At 45.4% G+C, this 19,552-nt stretch overlaps 1 protein-coding gene across 4 annotated transcripts in view; it reads right to left on the reverse strand.

Moving 5' to 3' along the window:
* The window catches only part of LOC129701738 (CCR4-NOT transcription complex subunit 6-like), a 68,516-nt gene extending 53,976 nt beyond the window's left edge, over positions 1 to 14,540 (reverse strand). Inside the window, exons 1-2 of one of the 4 annotated variants that reach the window (XM_055643131.1) lie at positions 14,382 to 14,535; positions 13,890 to 13,969 (exon numbers count right to left, since the gene is read on the reverse strand). The gene's annotated coding sequence lies outside the window, so the exon portion shown is untranslated. The other 3 variants (XM_055643132.1, XM_055643133.1, XM_055643135.1) reach the window with 3 other exon arrangements.
* Between the last annotated feature and the right edge of the window lie 5,012 nt (positions 14,541 to 19,552).

Raw genomic sequence — 19,552 nt, forward strand, 5'->3', positions numbered from 1 at the left:
GTGATTTGGATCTGGAAGCGGACCAATACAAAATAAAATTGAACGATTCAGACATCTTTTCATTTGCACAATTGATTTTATTGTATTAATTTTTATATATTAATGTTTAAAATCCATGAATTGAAGGAAGAATATTTTACAGCCCATCTGTGGCCCCAAACCCCAACCCTAACCGGGCGTCACCCACAGGACAGCATACGTCAGCGTGTGACAAGGCGCACAACATGATGTGATACCCAAATGTCGCCCCTGGATTTTGAACATTCCCAAATCCTGGGTCGACAGGGAGACACCGCGCGTCACCCACACGTCACGACCCGACCAAGACGTGACAACCTCTTTTCAGGCTGTCGCCGAAAATGTAGTCCAAGTGCGACAGGCCAGGACTTGAAATTAGCGGTTACCCGGGTGCCACTGACCACCCAAAGTGCCGCCGGGCAACCTAAACGGCGAGTCATTTTGCCCGGCTTGCAGGGCTCGAAATTAGCGGTTGCCAATGGCAACCCACAGTCCCACCAGGCAACCTAAAAACCATGCCATTTTGCCCAGCTTGGTAAGCACCCGGGACACCCGAGAGGGCCCCCTCTCTATCTTTCTCTCTCTCCGTCTCCGCCCGCTATCCGTGTCCGTGTCTCGGCCTGCTCTGTGTAAGGCTGGCGGCCTTACACTTGCGCACAACCACGGTCAGCACCAAAAATCCTATAGCGAAGATCTTTGGCCAGCTCATCATCGGCCGTGGTTGTGTGCATGTGCCACCCTGCACATGGGCACTGCCACTGCAACTGGTCGGCGTCGTCCACTTTCTCCCTCCCTTTGCATGGTGGGAGATCTGGCCGCCATTGCTGTCCACTCGCCGCGACCGCTGAAAACCAACGCAGAATCACTCGCTGGAGCAACTCCCTGGAGTAACTCTTGCTTCTTAGTTTCCTGGTCCTCCAAAAATATTCGAAATGGAATTTAAACAGAATTTAAACACCACCACCAAACTCTGAAAAATATATATATATATATATACATATACATATATATATATATTCATTCATTCTATGGTATATAGACACACTGAACTTTTATCTCCCGTACTGTATTATGTTTACATATTCTGTTGTGCTGCAGCAAGCAAGAATTTCATTGTCCTATCTGGGACACATGACAATAAAGCTCTCTTGACTCTCGACTTGGACTTAAACAAAAAAGGTTTCTTGGGGGAAAAAAAGAGCTACCTTAAATTTAATTGCTTCTGCTTGGGTACCTATAGTAGGGCGACGACTATTCCATGCTTTAATTGTGCGGCAGAACTCCATGGAGCATTCAACATCTGTGGATAGGAGAAATTGGGTGACATTTCGCGTAGAGACCTTTCTTTCTAGTTTTCTTTCTAGTTTTAGTAATTTAGTTTAATTTAAAGATACAGCGTGGAAACAGGCCCTTCGGCCCACCGAGTACACGCCGACCACCTATCACCCGTACACTAGTTCTATCCCACATTAGAGATGCAAGTCAAGAGTCAAGAGTGTTTTATTCTCTCATGTCCCATTGAAATCCTTACTTGCAGCAGCACAACAGAATATGTAAACATAGTACTGTGTAAGTTCAAGTTCAAGTAAGTTTATTGTCATGTGTCCTTATATAGAACAATGAAATTCTTGCTTTGCTTAAGCACACAGAAAATAGTAGGCATTTACTACAAAACAGATAAATGTGTCCATATACCATGATATAAATATACACACACATGAATAAATAAACTGATAAAGTGCAAATAGAAGAAAGTGGTTATTAATAATCAGAGTTTTGTCCGAGCCAGGTTTAATAGCCTGATGGCTGTGGGGAAGTAGCTATTCCTGAACCTGGTTGTTGCAGTCTTCAGGCTCCTGTACCTTCTACCTGAAGGTAGCAGGGAGATGAGTGTGTGGCCAGGATGGTGTGGGTCCTTGATGATACCGCCAGCCTTTTTGAGGCAGCGACTGCGACAAATCCCCTCAATGGAAGGAAGGTCAGAGCCAATGATGGACTGGGCAGTGTTTACTACTTTTTGTAGTCTTTTCCTCTCCAGGGCGCTCAAATTGCTGAACCAAGCCACGATGCAACCGGTCAGCATGCTCTCTACTGTGCACCTGTAGAAGTTAGAGAGAGTCTTCCTTGACAAACCGACTCTCCGTAATCTTCTCAGGAAGTAGAGGCGCTGATGAACAATGTTATAAACGAGAAAACAAAACAGTGTATATTTATATATGAATATATAACTATACACACACAATTTCCCTCCTGGGATTAATAAAGTTCTATCGTATAGTATCGTGTGTGTAGGAAAGAGCTGCAGATGCTGGTTTAATCTGAAGGTAGACACAAAAAGCTGGAGTAACTCAACAGGCCAGACAGAATCTCTGAACAAAAGGAAAATATTACGTTTTGGGTTGGGTCTGAAAAAGGTTCCTGCCCACCTTTGGAATGTGGAAGGAAACAAGAGCACATGGAGAAAACCCATGCGATCAAAGGGAAAAGGAGCAAACCATACAGAGCACCCATATTCCGGAACAATTCTGGGTCTCTGACAATTTTAGGCAGCAAGTTTATGGCCAATGTACTGCCCCATAGTCTTGAACCGAATTAAACATACAGTAGCTGTAAAGGGGGACATAGCATCACTTAGAGATTTAAGGCTGAAAATGGATATTTTTTTTTTTTTTTAGTAATCAAAGTTATCAGCGTATAATTTTTTGTGTGTTGGAAAATAAAATATAGTGGCAAAGCTGGTGGACTTGCTGCCTCACACGCCAGGGGTCTGTGATCGATCCTGTCCTCAGGCATTGTCTGTGTTGAATTTGCACATTCTCCCTGCAAGCATGTAGGTTTCCACCCACATCCCAAAGATGCATTGGCTTTGTAGGTTAACTTGTCTCTGTAAAATTGCCTCTATTGTGTAGGGAGTGGGTGTGGAAAGTGGGATAACCGAACTTGTGTGAATGGGGAGACAAAAATGCTGGAGAAACTCAGCGGGTGAGGCAGCATCTATGGAGTGAAGGAAATAGGCGACGTTTTGATGTTCTTCAAACTGATGTGAGGGTGCAGGGGGTAGGAAGAAGAAAGGATGAGTCGGAGACAGTGGGCTGAGGGAGAGCTGGGAAGCGGAGGAGATAGCAGGGACTACCTGAAATTGGAGGTCAATTTTCATACCGCTGGGGGTGTAAACTGCCCAAGCAAAATATGACGCGCTGCTCCAATTTATGGTGGGCCTCACTCTGGCCATGGAGGAGGCTCAGGACAGAAAGGGCAGATTCGGAATGGGAGGGGGAGTTGAAGTGCTGAGCCACCGGGAGATTAGGTTGGTTATTGCGAACCGAGCAGAGGTATTGGGCAAAGCGATCACCAAGCCAATGCTTGGTCTCACCGAGTTGGCGAGCAGCACCGGAAATTGGAGGAACAGCACCTCATATTCCGTTTGGGGAGTCTGCACCCCGGGGGCATGAACATCGAATTCTCCCAATTTTGTTAGTCCTTGCTGTCTCCTCCCCTTCCTCACCCCCCTGCTGTCTCCTCCCATCCCCCAGCCATCTGGCTACTCCTCCTTTTCCCTTTCTTGTCCCCACCCACCCCCGCCCCCGATCAGTCTGAAGAAGGGTTTCGGCCCGAAACGTTGCCTATTTCCTTCGCTCCATAGATGCTGCTGCACCCGCTGAGTTTCTCCAGCTTTTTTGTGTAACCTTGGTCTCACCAATGTAGAGTAGCGGACAACTAGAGCAGCGGATGCAATAGACGAGGTTGGAGGAGGTGCACATGAATCTCTGCTGCACCTGGAAAGACGGCTTGGGTCCTTGAATGGAGTCAATGGGGGAGGTAAAGCGACAAGTGTAGCATTTCTTGCGGTTGCAAGGGAAAGTGCCAGGAGAGGGGGTGGTTTGGCTGGAAAGGGACGAAATGACCAGGGAGTTACGGAAGGAGCGGTCTCTGCGGAAAGCAGACAGGGGAGGAGATGGGAAGATGTGGCCAGTGGTGGGATCCCGTTGGTAGACAAAGCTGGAGAAAATCAGCGGGTGAGGCAGCATCTATGGAGTGAAGGAATAGGCGACGTTTCGGGTCGAGACCCTTCTTCAGACTGATGTCGGGGGGGGGGGGGGGTCGGGAAAAAGAAAGGAAGAGGCGGAGACAGTAAGCTGTGGGAGAGCTGGGAATGGGAGGGGAAGGCGGGAGAAAGCAAGGACTACCTGAATTTGGAGAAGCCAATGTTCATACCGCTGGGGTGTAAACTACCCAAGCAAATATGAGGTCCTGTTCCTCCAATTTGCGGTGGGCCTCACTCTGACCATGGAGGATGCCCAGGACAGAAAGGTCGGATTCGGAATGGGAGGGGGAGTTGAAGTGCTGAGCCACCGGGAGATCAGTTTGGTTATTGCGAACCAGAATTTTGTTTGGAAGTGGAAAGAAATAATAGAAATTGCATTCATTGCAACGTGTAAAAGGAGATGAGATACTGTATTGTAATTTTGCTGCATGTCATTGTGGTATATATCATGTCTTGATTGGTGAATATGTTTAGTTTGTGACTTTTTTGAAGCAGAAATAATATGTGAATGCTTCATTGAGCATAATTCCGACATGTAACTACGCACTTTGTCGGAGCACATTACCACACGCGTCATGCAAGCCGTCTTAAATGACCACCTAAACTGTCATTCGGCAACCTAAAAAACTACCTAGGTTGCCCGGCTGGCAACAGCGAAAAAAAGTTAAGTGAGAGCCCTGGAGTAGCGAGAAGTCAAAGGCAAATTTATTCATCACATGCACCACAAGAGAATTTAACAAACATCCGCCACAGCATTCTTCACTGTGGTGGAAGGCAACAAAGTTCAGTCAGTCCTCCTCCTTTGTTCATCGTGGTCGGGGCCATGAACCCTCCGTAGTCGCCACTACAGACGGCCCAATGCACAGGCCCTCTCGCCACAATGATCAAAACTCTGACGTCGGGTCGGTCAAACACACTCCGCGGCTTGGAGCATCCGAATCAGCACTTTCCTACCAGAGACTGCGGCTTCAGGATGTTATAGGCCACAGGCCGGTGGTCGGAGCTCTTCTCCAGTGATCCCCGGCAAGGGATTCCAGATGGTAAGTTCACGCCTCGTCCACAGCTAGAAGCTCCGCAGACCACAGCCCCATAATGCCAACGTCACCAGGCCAGCGATCGGAGCTCTTCTCTCTGGCGTCCCCCGGCAAGGGTTCGACCCTGCACCCCGATGGAAAAGTCCACGCTGCTGAAGCTCTGCGTCCGGCAAAAGGCCGCTCCAATCCATGTTGTTAGGCCGCGGGGGAGGCGACATAGAAAAAGCCGCCTCTGTTGAGGAGGCAACCGAAAGCAGTGCACCCGCTGAGTTTCTCCTTCTCCCCCCCCCCCCCCCCCCCCCCCCAACCACCCTCCACACTAGACACATCAAGAGACAACTAAACTAACATTTAGGCATACCAAAAAAACAAAAAGTCGAAATAACGAACACGCTACTGGCAGAGCAGCCGATCGCAGCGCCCCCAGGACCAATCTCGTGCCATAGGTGGGTCACCAGGAGGTCCTAGTGGGTTGCATCTTAATGCTTTCGCAGTGTGTGAGTGTGTGTCTTCCACTCTCACAATCGCCATTATAATCGACGGTTGTAACCAATACTCAATTTGTTCCACTAGAAATAACTATGTTTTCTTCCCATACTCTTCCCTCTGCCCTGGTCATCAGAAATCCCTTCTGCTGCTTGTCCCTTACTTTACATTCCACGGCTAATTAATTAGTTTGTCATTGTGTCATTTATGAAAACTTGGTTCACCTATTCCATTTCTCCAGAGATGCTGCCTGACCTGCTAAGTTACTCCAGGCTCTTGACTACACTTCTTCCCACCCTGCTTTCTGTAAGGAATCCCCTGCTCCCAATTCCTCCATCTCCGCCGTATCTGCACCTGGGATGAGGTGTTCCATACCAGGGCATTGGCGATGTCCTCATTCTTTAGGGAAAGGGGGTTCCCCTCATATTATAAATGAGGCTCTCACCAGGGTCTCCTCTATATCCTGCAGCTCCGCACTTACTCCCCCCCCCCCCCCCCCTATTCGCAATAAGGACAAAGTCCCTTGGCCTCGCCTTCCACCCCATCAGCCGTCGCTTAAAACATATACTCCTCCGACATCTGCGCCACCTCCAACGGGATCCCATCACTGGCCACATCTTCCCATCTCCTCACTTCTCTGCTTTCCGCAGAGACCTTTCCCTCCGTAATTTCCTGGTCAATTTGTCCCTTCCAAACCCAAACGCCCCCTCCCCGAGTACTTTTCCTTGCACTCTCAGGAAATGCTACACTTGCTTTACTTCCCCCCTCGACTCCATCCAAGGATCCAATCAGTCTTGGGTGAGGCGGAGGTTCACCTGCACCTCCTCCAACCTCATCGACTGCATCCATTGTTCCAGGTGTCAACTTCTCTACGTCGGCAAGACCAAGAGCAGACTCGGCAATCTCTTCGCCCAACACTTCCGCTCAGTTCGTACTAATCAACCTGATCTCCTGGATCAGGTTGATTAGTACGAACTGGATCATGCTCAGCATTTCAATTCCCCCTCCCATTCCCAATCTGACCTTTCTGTCCTGGGCCTCCTCCATTACCAGAGTGAGGCGAAGTGCAAATTGGAGCAGCACCTCATATTTCACTTAGGTAGTTTACACCCCAGCGGTGGGGTCAAGGAAAGAGTGTTCACGCCGCAGCCCCGTTTCCACCAATCTTTCCACCACCATGCACAAGAAGCGACAAGACAGGCACCATTGTATGCAGATGCCGAGAAGTGTGTTCAGCTCTGGCTGAACAACTTCTAATCTTGTGCGTGGACTCGATAAGAAGACCCCAGCGGTATGGACATTGATTTCTCTAATTTTAGATAGCCCTTGCCTTCTCCCTCCTTCCAGTTCTCCCACAAAGCCTATTGTCTCCCCCTTTCTTTTTCCCCCCCCCCCCCCATCAGTCTGAAGAAGGGTCTCGACCTGAAACGTCGTCTATTCGTTCTCTCCATAGATGCTGCCTCACCCACTGAGTTTCTCCAGCATTTTTTGTCTACCATCATTTTGTATCTGTCTTTGGTTTAAACCAGCATCTGCAGTTCCTCCTTGCATATTTAAACGACATCCATGCTGTCTGCTCTTTCTGTTCCCTCTTCAAAAGTCCAAAATTGGTCAAGCAAGGTTTTGCCTACATTGCCTACAATATTATTCCTTTCTTGGTATTCTTTAATTTCTCTTTAGGAAGGATTCCATTATTTTTTCAACCATCAACATTATCAAATCTATAACCGCCTAGACATGTACTACTGTATTATGTTGGTGCCTCTACCCCAAAATACTGACTTTCTACTATTTTTTTTCTAACGGTGTATAATCTGTATAATTATAAATAAGATTATACATTAAATTAGAAAAATGTAGAAAGTTAGTATTTTGGGGGAGAGGCACAAATATAATTCCTTCACTTTACCACATTCCACACTACATTCAGTCTGCCATGTCCTTGCCCATTCACATAGCTGTAGATTCCTTAAAGCCTCTGTGCATTCTCCTCCTAATCCACACTGCCACTCATCGTTGTACCATAGCCAAACTTGGATATGTCATACTTGGTCTCTTTGTCCAAATCATTTAAGCTGATCACATGGACTGATCCACGTGGCACCCACTAATCAGAAAATGTGTTCATTCTTATTCTTTTCCGTCCATTAAGCAATGGATAAATGTGAGGTTATCCATTTTGGTGGCAAAAACAGGAAAGCAGACTATTATCTGAATGGTGGTCGATTGGGAAAGGGGGAGATGCAGCGAGACCTGGGTGTCATGGTACACCAGTCATTGAAGGTAGGCATGCAGGTGCAGCAGGCAGTAAAGAAAGTGAATGGTATGTTAGCTTTCATTGCAAAAGGATTTGAGTATAGGAGCAGAGAGGTTCTACTGCAGTTGTACAGGGTCTTGGTGAGACCACACCTGGAGTATTGCGTACAGTTTTGGTCTCCAAATCTGAGGAAGGACATTATTGCCATAGAGGGAGTGCAGAGACGGTTCACCAGACTGATTCCTGGGATGTCAGGACTGTCTTATGAAGAAAGACTGGATAGACTTGGTTTATACTCTCTAGAATTTAGAAGACTGAGAGGGGATCTTATAGAAACTTACAAAAATTCTTAAGGGGTTGGACAGGCTAGATGCAGGAAGATTGTTCCCGATGTTAGGGAAGTCCAGGACAAGGGGTCACAGCTTAAGGATAAAGGGGAAATCCTTTAAAACCGAGATGAGAAGAACTTTTTTCACACAGAGAGTGGTGAATCTCTGGAACTCTATGCCACAGAGGGTAGTTGAGGCCAGTTCATTGGCTATATTTAAGAGGGAGTTAGATGTGGCCCTTGTGGCTAAGGGGATCAGGGGGTATGGAGAGAAGGCAGGTACGGGATACTGAGTTGGATGATCAGCCATGATCATATTGAATGGCGGTGCAGGCTCGAAGGGCCGAATGGCCTACTCCTGCATTTCTATGTTTCTAACAGCGTTTCAACAGCTATTACCTGGATGATGTTTAAAATATACACATTGGCAGATTTCAACAGCCTTTTAAGGAGAAGATTCATACAGCCTAGATACATTCTCACAAGGGAGTAAAGAATGATGATTCAAAATGAGAGCATCTGGATGGTCTAGGAAAAGAAAAAAGTTAGAAAGTTGAGCACATAGCAGATATTAGGATGGTAATACCAGGAGAGTCAAATTGATCAGAGATAAAGAGTAAAGACTAGTGACTCAGAAGTTCTCAGGCAACAAAATGTAGCAACATTAGGACAAATGACCACAAATACAGTGAGAAAGATAAGTTTTATGGAGTATCTTAAAAAGAGGAATGAGTTGAAGAGTGAGAAATTCCAGAGCCAATGGAGCTGATGGCTCAGCTAGAGAAACAGGGAAGATGCACAAGAGAGAAGTTGAGAAACAGGTAGAATCTGGTCTTGACAGCACTGGTAATGGGAAACACCAATGTTCAAAAGACTGGAGGAAGTTACAGCAACAGAGGCCAACAAAGCAGAGGGATACGAGGTCAAGAATGGTAATTTTGAAATTGTGGTGCTGTAGCCTGGAAGGCCATCAAATAGAGTCAAGAGTTTTATGTTCATGTCAGAAATCAAAACAATGAAAAACTTACTTGCAGCAGTACAACATATATGTAAACAATATATGTAAACAACAAAAGGGTAGTAAATTGGATACATGCTTTTTCTATGTCTAAAGATATGCAAATAACATTCCAAAAATATTAAGGTTTGCAAGAAAGATAAAGGTCTTCACACATACCATGTCCTTAACTGCCTTAAATCTTCTGATAATATAACTGATACAGAACACATGACAAAGTAATGAAAATGATGAATCAATGCCTAACATTATAAAGTTAACACATTATTTGAATTATGCATAATTTACTAGCCAGAAATATAAATTAGATTTTGGAAGAAACTTTGCAGCAGTCATTATTAATCAAATGTTGGATAAAAACTGTTCTTTATCAAGTTGAGTCTGAAGAAAACTAAGTTTTTGGCACAAGAGGAGAAGATCACCAAACACCTTGGAGCAACATCAACAATCAAAAAGTTCAAAAATTATTAAATATGAAGGTGGACGGATGAAATCTAAGGCAAGTGATTCAAATGATCAAATTTGAGAAATTAGAAAACATGGCAAGTTCCAAGAGTTAAAAAGATATTGACTCTGCTTCATTGAGCCAGGCCACAGTAGGATAAAGAAAAGCCGTGCAACAAGGATGGGTTATCCAAAATAATCTGATGAATGTAGTCAAGTCAGCGGCAAGAGTTATGCAGTGGCTCAAAGCAAAGATGCAGAATGGAAGCTGCTGAGACCCCCAAAGAAATGCAAGGTGACAAGAATCATAATTCATGATATATAATTTGAGAGGAAATTAATAAAGCACAAGTATCGTTTCTTGGAACATGGAGGTTGAGGGTGACCCAATAACATAAAATTGTGAGAGGCATAAATAGTAGCAGACAGTCAAACCATGACAAGTGATGGCGATTGGAGCATAATAGGAAAATGTGACACTGTTTACTTTATTAGAAAGGATAGGAAAAAGTATTTTTAAATAGCAAGAAACAAAATGGTGTTCAATTTAATTAGCATGAGAATGGCAAACAAATAGGATGCTAAATAATACCTTAGGCTTTATTTCAAGTGATCTGAGCAAGATAGCCGTTCTGTATTTGTACAGGGCTTTGTGAAAACCACACCTGGAATGCCGCTTCTCCAGAATCGAAAGGCAGACCTGCCTTGAGGTTCAGTCAATTAAATCGCTGAAATTTCACGTCAGAACTATGTTGAAGTGAATATGCAGCTTTACAGAAGATTTTCTCATAAAGACTAATTTGCAGCATCTTCAAGAAACACAAAGGAAGCCGGTTGGAGACAACATACAGTTGGGGGGGGCGAGATGAAAGGAAAAGGAATGAGAAAGGAAAAAAAAGGAGAGAGAAAATAAAATTGCTGCATTCATAACCAAAATTTCAAAGTATAACTGCACTAAAGCAAACAGGGAAAGGGAGATTGTCAAGAGTTTCCAAATTTAATTATCACCAACAATTTGACAGTCCAACCCTTTGATGATATGGCTAACAAAAAGCACACCAATGCCTCGACTTCTTCAGAAGGCTAAAGAAATTCAGCAGCAGTCCAATGCCTCTTACAAATTACTACTGTTGCACCACTGAAAGCATATTCAGATATATCCAGCAACTCCACTGTCCAAGATTGCAGAGCTGTGAACATAACCCATGCCTTCAAACAAAAAGTCTCCCCCGCCACTCCATCTAAACCTGGCGCTGCCTTGGGAAATCAGCTAATATAGCCAAGGACACCTCACATCCCAGTCATTCTCTCTTCTCCCCATTTCAATCATTGACAGATACAAAAGCTTCAAAGCACATACCACCAGATTCAAGAACAGTTTCTTCCCTGTGTTACCACATTCTTGAATGGACCTCTTATATGCTAGGATGAATTTCCGATTTTACAATCTACCTTGTTGTAGCCTTTGCACTTTTAAAAACACAATCTGCACTTTCTCAGCAGCTATAACACATAGACCATATTCTGTTTATCTTCTCTTTAGCAGTACTTGATGTAATGTATGGTATATGCCCGGAAAGCATGCAAATTAAAGCTTTTCACTATATCTCAATACAGGATGATAATAACAAACCCAACATCAATTAGTCCAAGGAGCTCATGATATCAGAAGGCCTTTACAATCCCTTCATCCCAACATTGGCACGTTCTTACTGTTTTCTTTGATACACTCACACATCTCATCTGGTTGCCGAGATTTTGGCCCTTTATGCACCAACATGTTAACCACAACTGCCCTTCCAGGTTTACACCTTAACAGACAGCATTAGCTCTTTTTACCATCACAACCCCAAATATACCTCCATACTTGCAAACAACCAATCATCATATTCCAGCCTCAAATTTATTTGACCACCAATTAGTTTTAAAGGATTCAAGAAATTGGTAAATGCAGGAAAGTAGTGTCGAAGAAGATCAGGTATAACCTCTAAGAGGGGAGGAATAACCTGAATAAGAGTCTGAAGAAGGGTCTCAACCCAAATCGTCACCCATTGCTTATTTCCAGAGATGCTGCCTATTATTGAGTTACTCCAGCATTTTGTGTCTATTTCTGAATAATTACTTCTTTTTAGTCCTATGTTCATAATACTAACGAAGCTCTTAAAAGAAGAAATTGCTAAAAGTTTATTTCATAGTTTCAGCATCCAAACACATTTTGCTTTTGAAATTGTGCTTAGAATTACTAATTTGATCCTATTTCAAGTGTAGAAAAGGTTACAAATTCCCAATCATGATTTGTCTGCAACTTATGATTTGTTTGATCACACTGACATCCTGCATCACCTCACTGCTATCATCTTATTGGGTGAAACACTTCATCTGGATCCACTCTTATTTATGCAGAAAAACCAGTGTATTATTTGTGTAATAAATTATTATTTATAGTCAGATGTAGAGGTACAGTGAAATTCACTTTTTTGGATAGTACAAGCACAAAAATACATAATCACTTAGATACATCATAGATAAGCATCTGATATACAATACAAGTGTACAGTAGAACATTGAGACAGTATACAAGTCGCCAGGTACAGCCAATGGGTTCTCTTCTCACACTTGTTACATCCAATAATCCCTCTCCCCTGATTTATCCTTGCTCCCAATTTCTCATCCATGAGCAGTTATCCAAAAAAATACAATTTCCATTTCCATATGTACACCAATGACACTTATCTACCATTTGCAATACCCCAAAATTGCTGGAACATTTCTCCAAAAATCAAGCACTGGATAAACTCATTATATATTGTGATTATAGATCTCACCTTCTACATCGGTCATAAATTCTGATCTTTAACCAACTCTACCACTTTTCCAATCAACTCTATTAAGCTGTGGATAGAACTCATTTGATTCACCGACTCTCATTTCACCATCGGTAAACAGAAATTTGTCAAATACACTACTACTTGTTTCCTAAATCACACCAAGCCCCATCATCCCTATACTTGCAGAATATTGGATAAACTAAATATGATTTTAGAATTCTGTCCTGGTCTTGTCCCTCTAGAATTTCCTATTTGGTTATGAATCTAGCTGTCCTGTATCTGCAGTTTTCTGCTTTCCAACAAACAAGTTATTGAGACCATGGAAGCATAACATTGACATTTACTCATATTACAAAATTTGCTGTTTTATAAATAAGGAATATTTCCCAATAAAATGAAGATAGCAAAAAATGCACAGATAAAATTTACAGTTTTACATAGTTGCAAAGTGATGCACTGGAAATGAAAGAAAATAGCCTCTTTGCAAACTAGAACAATGATGCTAATATATATATATATAAAACAATACATGAAGAAAATTTCCTCCTCCCCTCCAACCACAAGTGTCATAGTAAATTGCTTGGGCCTTGGAGATAAAATGGCTTAAATGCAAGAAGGCACAACTCAAATGTCATAATGATTGGTGAAAGATCCTACACTTCAGACTGCAAGCTTTAACTTATATAAACACATATGGGGAAGTAGAAAACATTTCACTAAAATGTTCAGTCTATAAAGCAAATCCCTGAAAATGATAGGGTAACTCAGTGGGGCAGGCAGCATCTCTGGAGAGATGGAATGGGTGACGTTTCGGGTCGAGACCCTTCTTCAGACATAACAACTTAAAAATATGTAACTTTATATTTACACCTCATCGGGTTCCTGCACAGTAGAATTATTAACGTTTAAAGCATTGTTTCCACCTGTAATTCACATTGTGAGTGTGGCTCATAAGAATATTGAACAACTACACGTGGTAAATAAACATTGGGGGAGGTATATGTTCCTTGGGACTACTGTGAATTACAATTAAAATGTATGACTGCAAGATGCTAGAGTTCTTCTTTCTGTTGTTTATCTAATTCGAAGCCCGCATCAATGGAGCGGACACGTAGTCCTGAAAACTTAACTGTAATATTAGATCAAGTTAAAATAAATGCAATATAATGAAAACGTGGTGCCAAAGTCAAAGGCTGGAGAATTGCACAGGAAAACTATTATTTTTCCAACCAGATACAATCATTTTCATTTCCCTTTCGTTTCTAACAGTCTAATTGCATTCACTTACCAACCGAGGATATCAAATGCAATACAATAGACAAAAATATAGTGTAATTTGCTAGCTGGCTGATTGCCTCCAAATCTCGCATCCCTAGTACTACCATTATTAAACTGGGACGCAACAAAAAACTACGTTCTAAATCAACCTACCTTCATTGCGGATGTCCCGCCTCAACGCAGCGCCCATTGGTCGGAAAATCCCCGCCGCTGCCTTTGAATGGCAAGCCCGCCTGTCAATCAAACGAACCACACACTTCCGCCATAAAGCTAGGTCACTCTGTCGTTCAAATAAAAGCCCCCCCCCCCCCCCCCCCCCCCAGTACCAACAACGTGTAGGCCTCACGTTTACTACATAAAAGAAGCGACTTAGTTTTTCCATTCAACCCAGACCACGTAGACTTTTAAAGAAACATAACACTCTCAAAAAAACGAATGATGACGACGAGCTTGAAAAAGAGAGCTAAGTTATCTTTTAAAAAAAACTTGAGTTGGAAGTTCTGAATTTAAATATATAAACCCCGCTCGGTCCAGAGCTCATTTGTTTACACGTCTTACAATAAATACCGTCTGATTAAGCAAATCGGGGAATTAATGAGACCTTAACCCAATAGGCTGGAAGTGAGAAAACATTATTTTTTGTACCTGCGAACACATAACAAAAGTTCTAGAGCTTTCTTGCTTTCGCCTATAAAGCCAGCGAGCCCGATCTAAAAGCAAACAATCATCATGGCGCCCGCTTTCCATTATTTCCCGGAGACTTTCCCCCACCTCGAGGCGCGCTGATTGGCCGCGCGCGCGGACCGTACCATTGGGCCTCGCGCGGAGAACAACAACAAACGGAGGGAGGGCGAGCGCGAGCGCGCGGCGGCGGCGGGAGGCGTGGCTGTTGGCGGCGCGTGGCCCGGCGCAAGTAACCGACCGACAGGGAGGGAGGGAAGGAAGGAAGGACAGAATGACGAGAGAGACGGAGGGAAGGAAGGGAGGACCGAGTGATGAAGGAAGGGAAGCAGTGATGGGGAAGGAAGGGAGTTATTGAGGGAGGGAGGGAGTGATAAGCGAGGAAGGGTGAGGAGTGACGAGGGAAGGAAGGACACCGTGACGAGGGAGGGAAGAAAGGATCAAATGACGAGGGTGGATGGGAATGATGAAGGAGGGAGAGAAGGGAGTGACGGGAAGATGAGGAGAGGGAGTGACAAGGGAGGAGTGGAGTGGGGAGCAAGGGAAGGGGTGACAGAGATGAGGGGCAAGTAGTGACGGTAGGGAGGGTGGGAGTGACAGGAGAGGACAAGAAGGAAGGAGTGCAGAGAGAGGTGATGAGAGAAGATAAGTGACGGGGAGGGAGGAGTGGAATGATGATGAGGAGGGAATGGAATGATGGGGAGGGAGGAGAGGAGTGATGAGGGAAGGAAGGACAGTGATGAGGGAGGAAGGGAGTAATGAGGGAGGAAGGACAGGGTGGGAGGGAGAGAAGGTGAGGAGAGGGAGTGACGGGAGGAGTGGAGTGGGGAGTGAAGGAAGGAGTGACAGGAGAGGGAGGCAAGTAGTGAGTGGAGGAAGTAGGGGAGGGAGGGTAGGAGTGCCAGGAGAGGCGGATAAGGAAAGTGCTGAGGGAGGGAGAGGAGGGAGAAGATAAGTGATGGGAGGAGAGGAATGTTGGGGAGGGAACAGGGTGACTGGAAGGGAGGAGAGGAATGACGGGAGGGAGGAGTGGAGTGATGGGAGAGACAGCGGGGGGAAGGAGTGATAGGGGAGGGAAGACTTGATGGGGGAGGGGGTGAGTGAGGATGTGAAGGAGATATTGATGATATTTGTCAGATATTTTTGCACTGCCAGGCAAATTGTACCAAGTTTTGAATATTCATAAAGCCATACAGCAGGCATAGGCACTTCGGCCCAACTTGTCCATTCTGATCAAAATGCCTCATTTTAGCTAGTTCCATTTGCCAGCATTTAATCAACATCCTTCAAAACCTTTTCTATCCATGTACCTGTCCAGGTGTCTTTTAAATGGTGTTATTGTACCTGCCTCAACTGTCTCCTCTGATAGTTCATTCCATATATCCACCAACCTCTGAGTGAATAAGTTGCCCCTCAGGTTCTTATTAAATCTTCCACCTCTTAATTTAAAACTATGTCCTCTAGTTCTTAATTCCCCTCCCCTGGGTAAAAGGGTCTCGACCCGAAATGTTGCCTATTCCTTTTCTGCATAGATGCTGCCTCACCCGCTGAGTTTCTCCATTATTTTTGTCTACCTTCGATTTTTCTAGCATCTGCAGTTCTTTCTTAAACATGTTCATTCACCCTATCAATTTCCCTCAAGATTTTATACATCTCTAACAATTCCATTCATGGTGGTGGTGGTCGGTTGTTTTGTGGACTGGGGCTGTGACTAATGGTGTGCCTCCTTCCCTCCCTCCCAATCATGATTTTACACACCTCTACAAGGAATCAAGTCCTGACATGTCCAATGTCTCATAGAAACATAGAAAATTGGTGCAGGAGTAGGCCATTCGGCCCATTGAGCCAGCAACACCATTCAATATGATCATGGCTGATCATCCAAAATCAGTACCCCGTTCCTGTTTTTTCCCCATATCCCTTGAGCCCAAAGAGCTAAATCTTACTCTCTCTTAACAAAACATCCAATGAATTGGCCTCCTCTGCCTTCTGTGGCAGAGAATTCCACAGATTCACAACTCTCTGGGTGAAGAAGTTTTCCTTCATCTCAGTCCTAAATGGCCTAACTGTGACCCCTGGTTCTGGACACCCCGAACATCGGGAACATTTTTCCTGCATCTAGCCTGCCCAATCCTTTAAGAATTGTATACGTTTGTATGAGATGCCCTATCATCCTTCTAAATTCCAGTGAATACAAGCCATGTCGACCCATTCTTTCATCATATGTCAGTTCCGCCATCCCGGGAATTAACCTGGTGAACCTATGCAGCACTCCCTCAATACCAATAACGTCCTTCCTCAAATTAGGAGACCAAAACTGCACACAATACTCCAGGTGTGGTCTCACTGGGGCCCTGCACAACTGAAGAAGGACCTTTTTGCTCCTATACTCAACTCCTCGTGTTATGAAGGCCAACATGCCATTAGCTTTCTTCACTGCCTGCTGTACCTGCATGCTTACTTTCAGTGACCTGAAGGCTCTTGCAATTTCGCAATCTCCCGCAGCTGCGGGAGCCCTGGACTTTAAACATTCCCACGCACGCGGGAAAACACCCGACCCGACGGAGGAACGCAGGTACTATACCTGGAAACTCCGGGATGACCTCCAGAGCCGACGAGCTGGATCTTCCAGGAACAACGGAGCTGGAGCTGCCGACTTTGAGGGTATCCCAGTTCGTTACGGAGCTGCAGCTGCCGACTACGAAGGAATCCCATTCCAGTGCAGGTTCACAGTAAACACAGTACCTGGAAACAAAGGGGAAGCCTCCATTGTGTCCGGAAACGTGGCCGACGGGCAGGACATCAGGTCAAACTGAAGCACAGGGGACTTCGGCCCCCTCTCCCTACTATTCTACTGGCCAATGTACAGTCCCTTGAAAATAAAGTGGAAGACTTAAGGGCAAGGTTGCATTATCAAAGGGAGCTGAGGGAATGCTCTGTGTTCTGTTTCACAGAGACATGGCTCACCCCATCTCCCAGACTCAGCGGTCCAGCCTGAGGGGTCTCCATCCACCGTATGGACCGTACACTGGCATCTGGAAAAGGGAGAGGAAGGGGAGTCTGCCACATGGTCATCTCTGCGCGGTGCTCAGACGTGGCAGTCCTGTCCAACTACTGCACTCCACACCTAGAACATCTGGCGGTGAAGTGCTACCCCTTCTACCTACCAAGGGAATTTGCCTCCATCATCCTGACCGCGGTCTACATCCCTGCCCAGGCAGACGTCCGTCTGGCACTGGAGGAAGCTGCACGCCGTGGTCAACAAGCACCAGACATCTCACCCCGAGGCGTTCACCACCATAGCTGGGGTCTTCAATAAAGCCAACCTGAAGAAATCACTCCCAAACTTCCACCAACATGTCTCCTGCTGCATCAGAGGGCCAAATACCCTTGACCCCTGCTACACCACCATTAAGAACGCCTACCGCTCTATCCCTCGCCCTCACTTCGGTAAATCCAACCATACCTCGGTGCTGCTTCTTCCTGCCGACAGGCAGCAATTGAAGAGCGCACCCCCCGAGGTGAGGACTGCACAGAGCTGGTCGATGAGGAGGGGGGGCAGAGGAACAACTACAGGACTGTTTGGAGTCTGTAAACTGGGCAATGTTCAGGGAGTCGGCAACGGACCTGAACGAATACGTCACAGTCGTTACAGACGTCATAAAGAAATGTGTGGAGGTCTGCATCCCAACAAAAACCTTCCAAGTGTTTCCCAATCAGAAGCCTTGGATGAACTATGAGATCTGCACTCTTCTGAAGACCAGACACCGGGCATTCATGTCTGATGATACAGTGGTCTACAAGAAGTCCAGATACGACCTTGGTAAGGCCATCAAAAAGGCCGAAAGGGACTTCTGCTCCAAACTGGAGGATGAGACGGGGCTTGAATGCAATCACCTCCTACAAGGCGAGATCAGGAGGCAGCTCGAATGTCGACAAAACATCACTCCCTGACAAGCTCAATGCGTTTTACGCACGCTTTGATAGGGAGAACACTGAAGTGCCTTCTCGAGCCTCCATTCGCTGTGATGGTATTTCAGTCACAGTCACAGAGGCCGACGTCAGAAAATCCTTCAGAGGGGTGAACCCTCGAAAAGTACCTGGGCCTGATGGTATACCCGGTCGTGTTCTAAAAACCTGTGCGGACCAACTGGCTGGAGTTTTTGCGGACATTTTCAACCTCTCACTTCTGAGGTCTGAGGTTCCCACCTGATTTAAAAGGGCAACAATTATACCGGTTGCCCAAGTAGAGCAAGGTGACGTGACTCAATGACTATCGACCAGTGGCACCAATGTCTGTGGTGATGAAGTGCTTTGAGAGGTTGATCATGGCGCAAATCAACTCCTACCTCGACAAAAACCTGGACCCTGCAGTTCGCTTACCGCCACAACAGATCAACGGTGGATGCAATCTCGCTGGCTCTCCACTCCGCTCTGGACCACTTTGACAACAAAAACACATATGTCAGGCTGTTATTCATTGATTACAGCTCGGCATTTAATACAATTATCCCCTCCAAGCTGGTTCCTAAACTCACAGAACTGGGTCTCTGCGCACCCCTCTGCAATTGGATCCTCGACTTCCTCATTCTCAGACCACAGTCAGTTCGTATTGGTGGAAATGTGCAGCCTCAATAACAATCAGCATGGGAGCACCTCGCTGTGCATAGCCCCCTGCTGTACTCTATACTCATGACTGCGTAGCCAGTCATAGTGCGAACTCCCATCATCAAGTTCGCTGACGATACCACTGTTGTGGGACTTATCACCAATGGGGACGAGACAGAGTAGAGAAGTGAGATCGACCGACTGACCAAATGGTGCCAGCACAATAACCTGGCCCTCAACACCAGCAAAACCAAGGAACTGATTGTGGACTTTGGAAGGGGGAGGATGGGGACTCACAGTCCCGTTTGTATCAACGGGTCGATGGTGGAAAGGGTCAAGAGCTTCAAATTCCTGGGCGTGCACATCTTTGAAGATCTCTCCTGGTCCAAGAACACTGATGCAATCATAAAGAAAGCACATCAGCGCCTCTACCTCCTGAGAAGATTACGGAGAGTCTGTATGTCAAGGAGGACTCTCTGTAACTTCTACAGGTGCACAGTGGAGAGCATGCTGACTGGTTGCATTAT

The sequence above is a fragment of the Leucoraja erinacea genome, chromosome 11 (assembly GCF_028641065.1).
Source record: "Leucoraja erinacea ecotype New England chromosome 11, Leri_hhj_1, whole genome shotgun sequence".
Lineage (NCBI taxonomy): Eukaryota > Metazoa > Chordata > Chondrichthyes > Rajiformes > Rajidae > Leucoraja > Leucoraja erinaceus.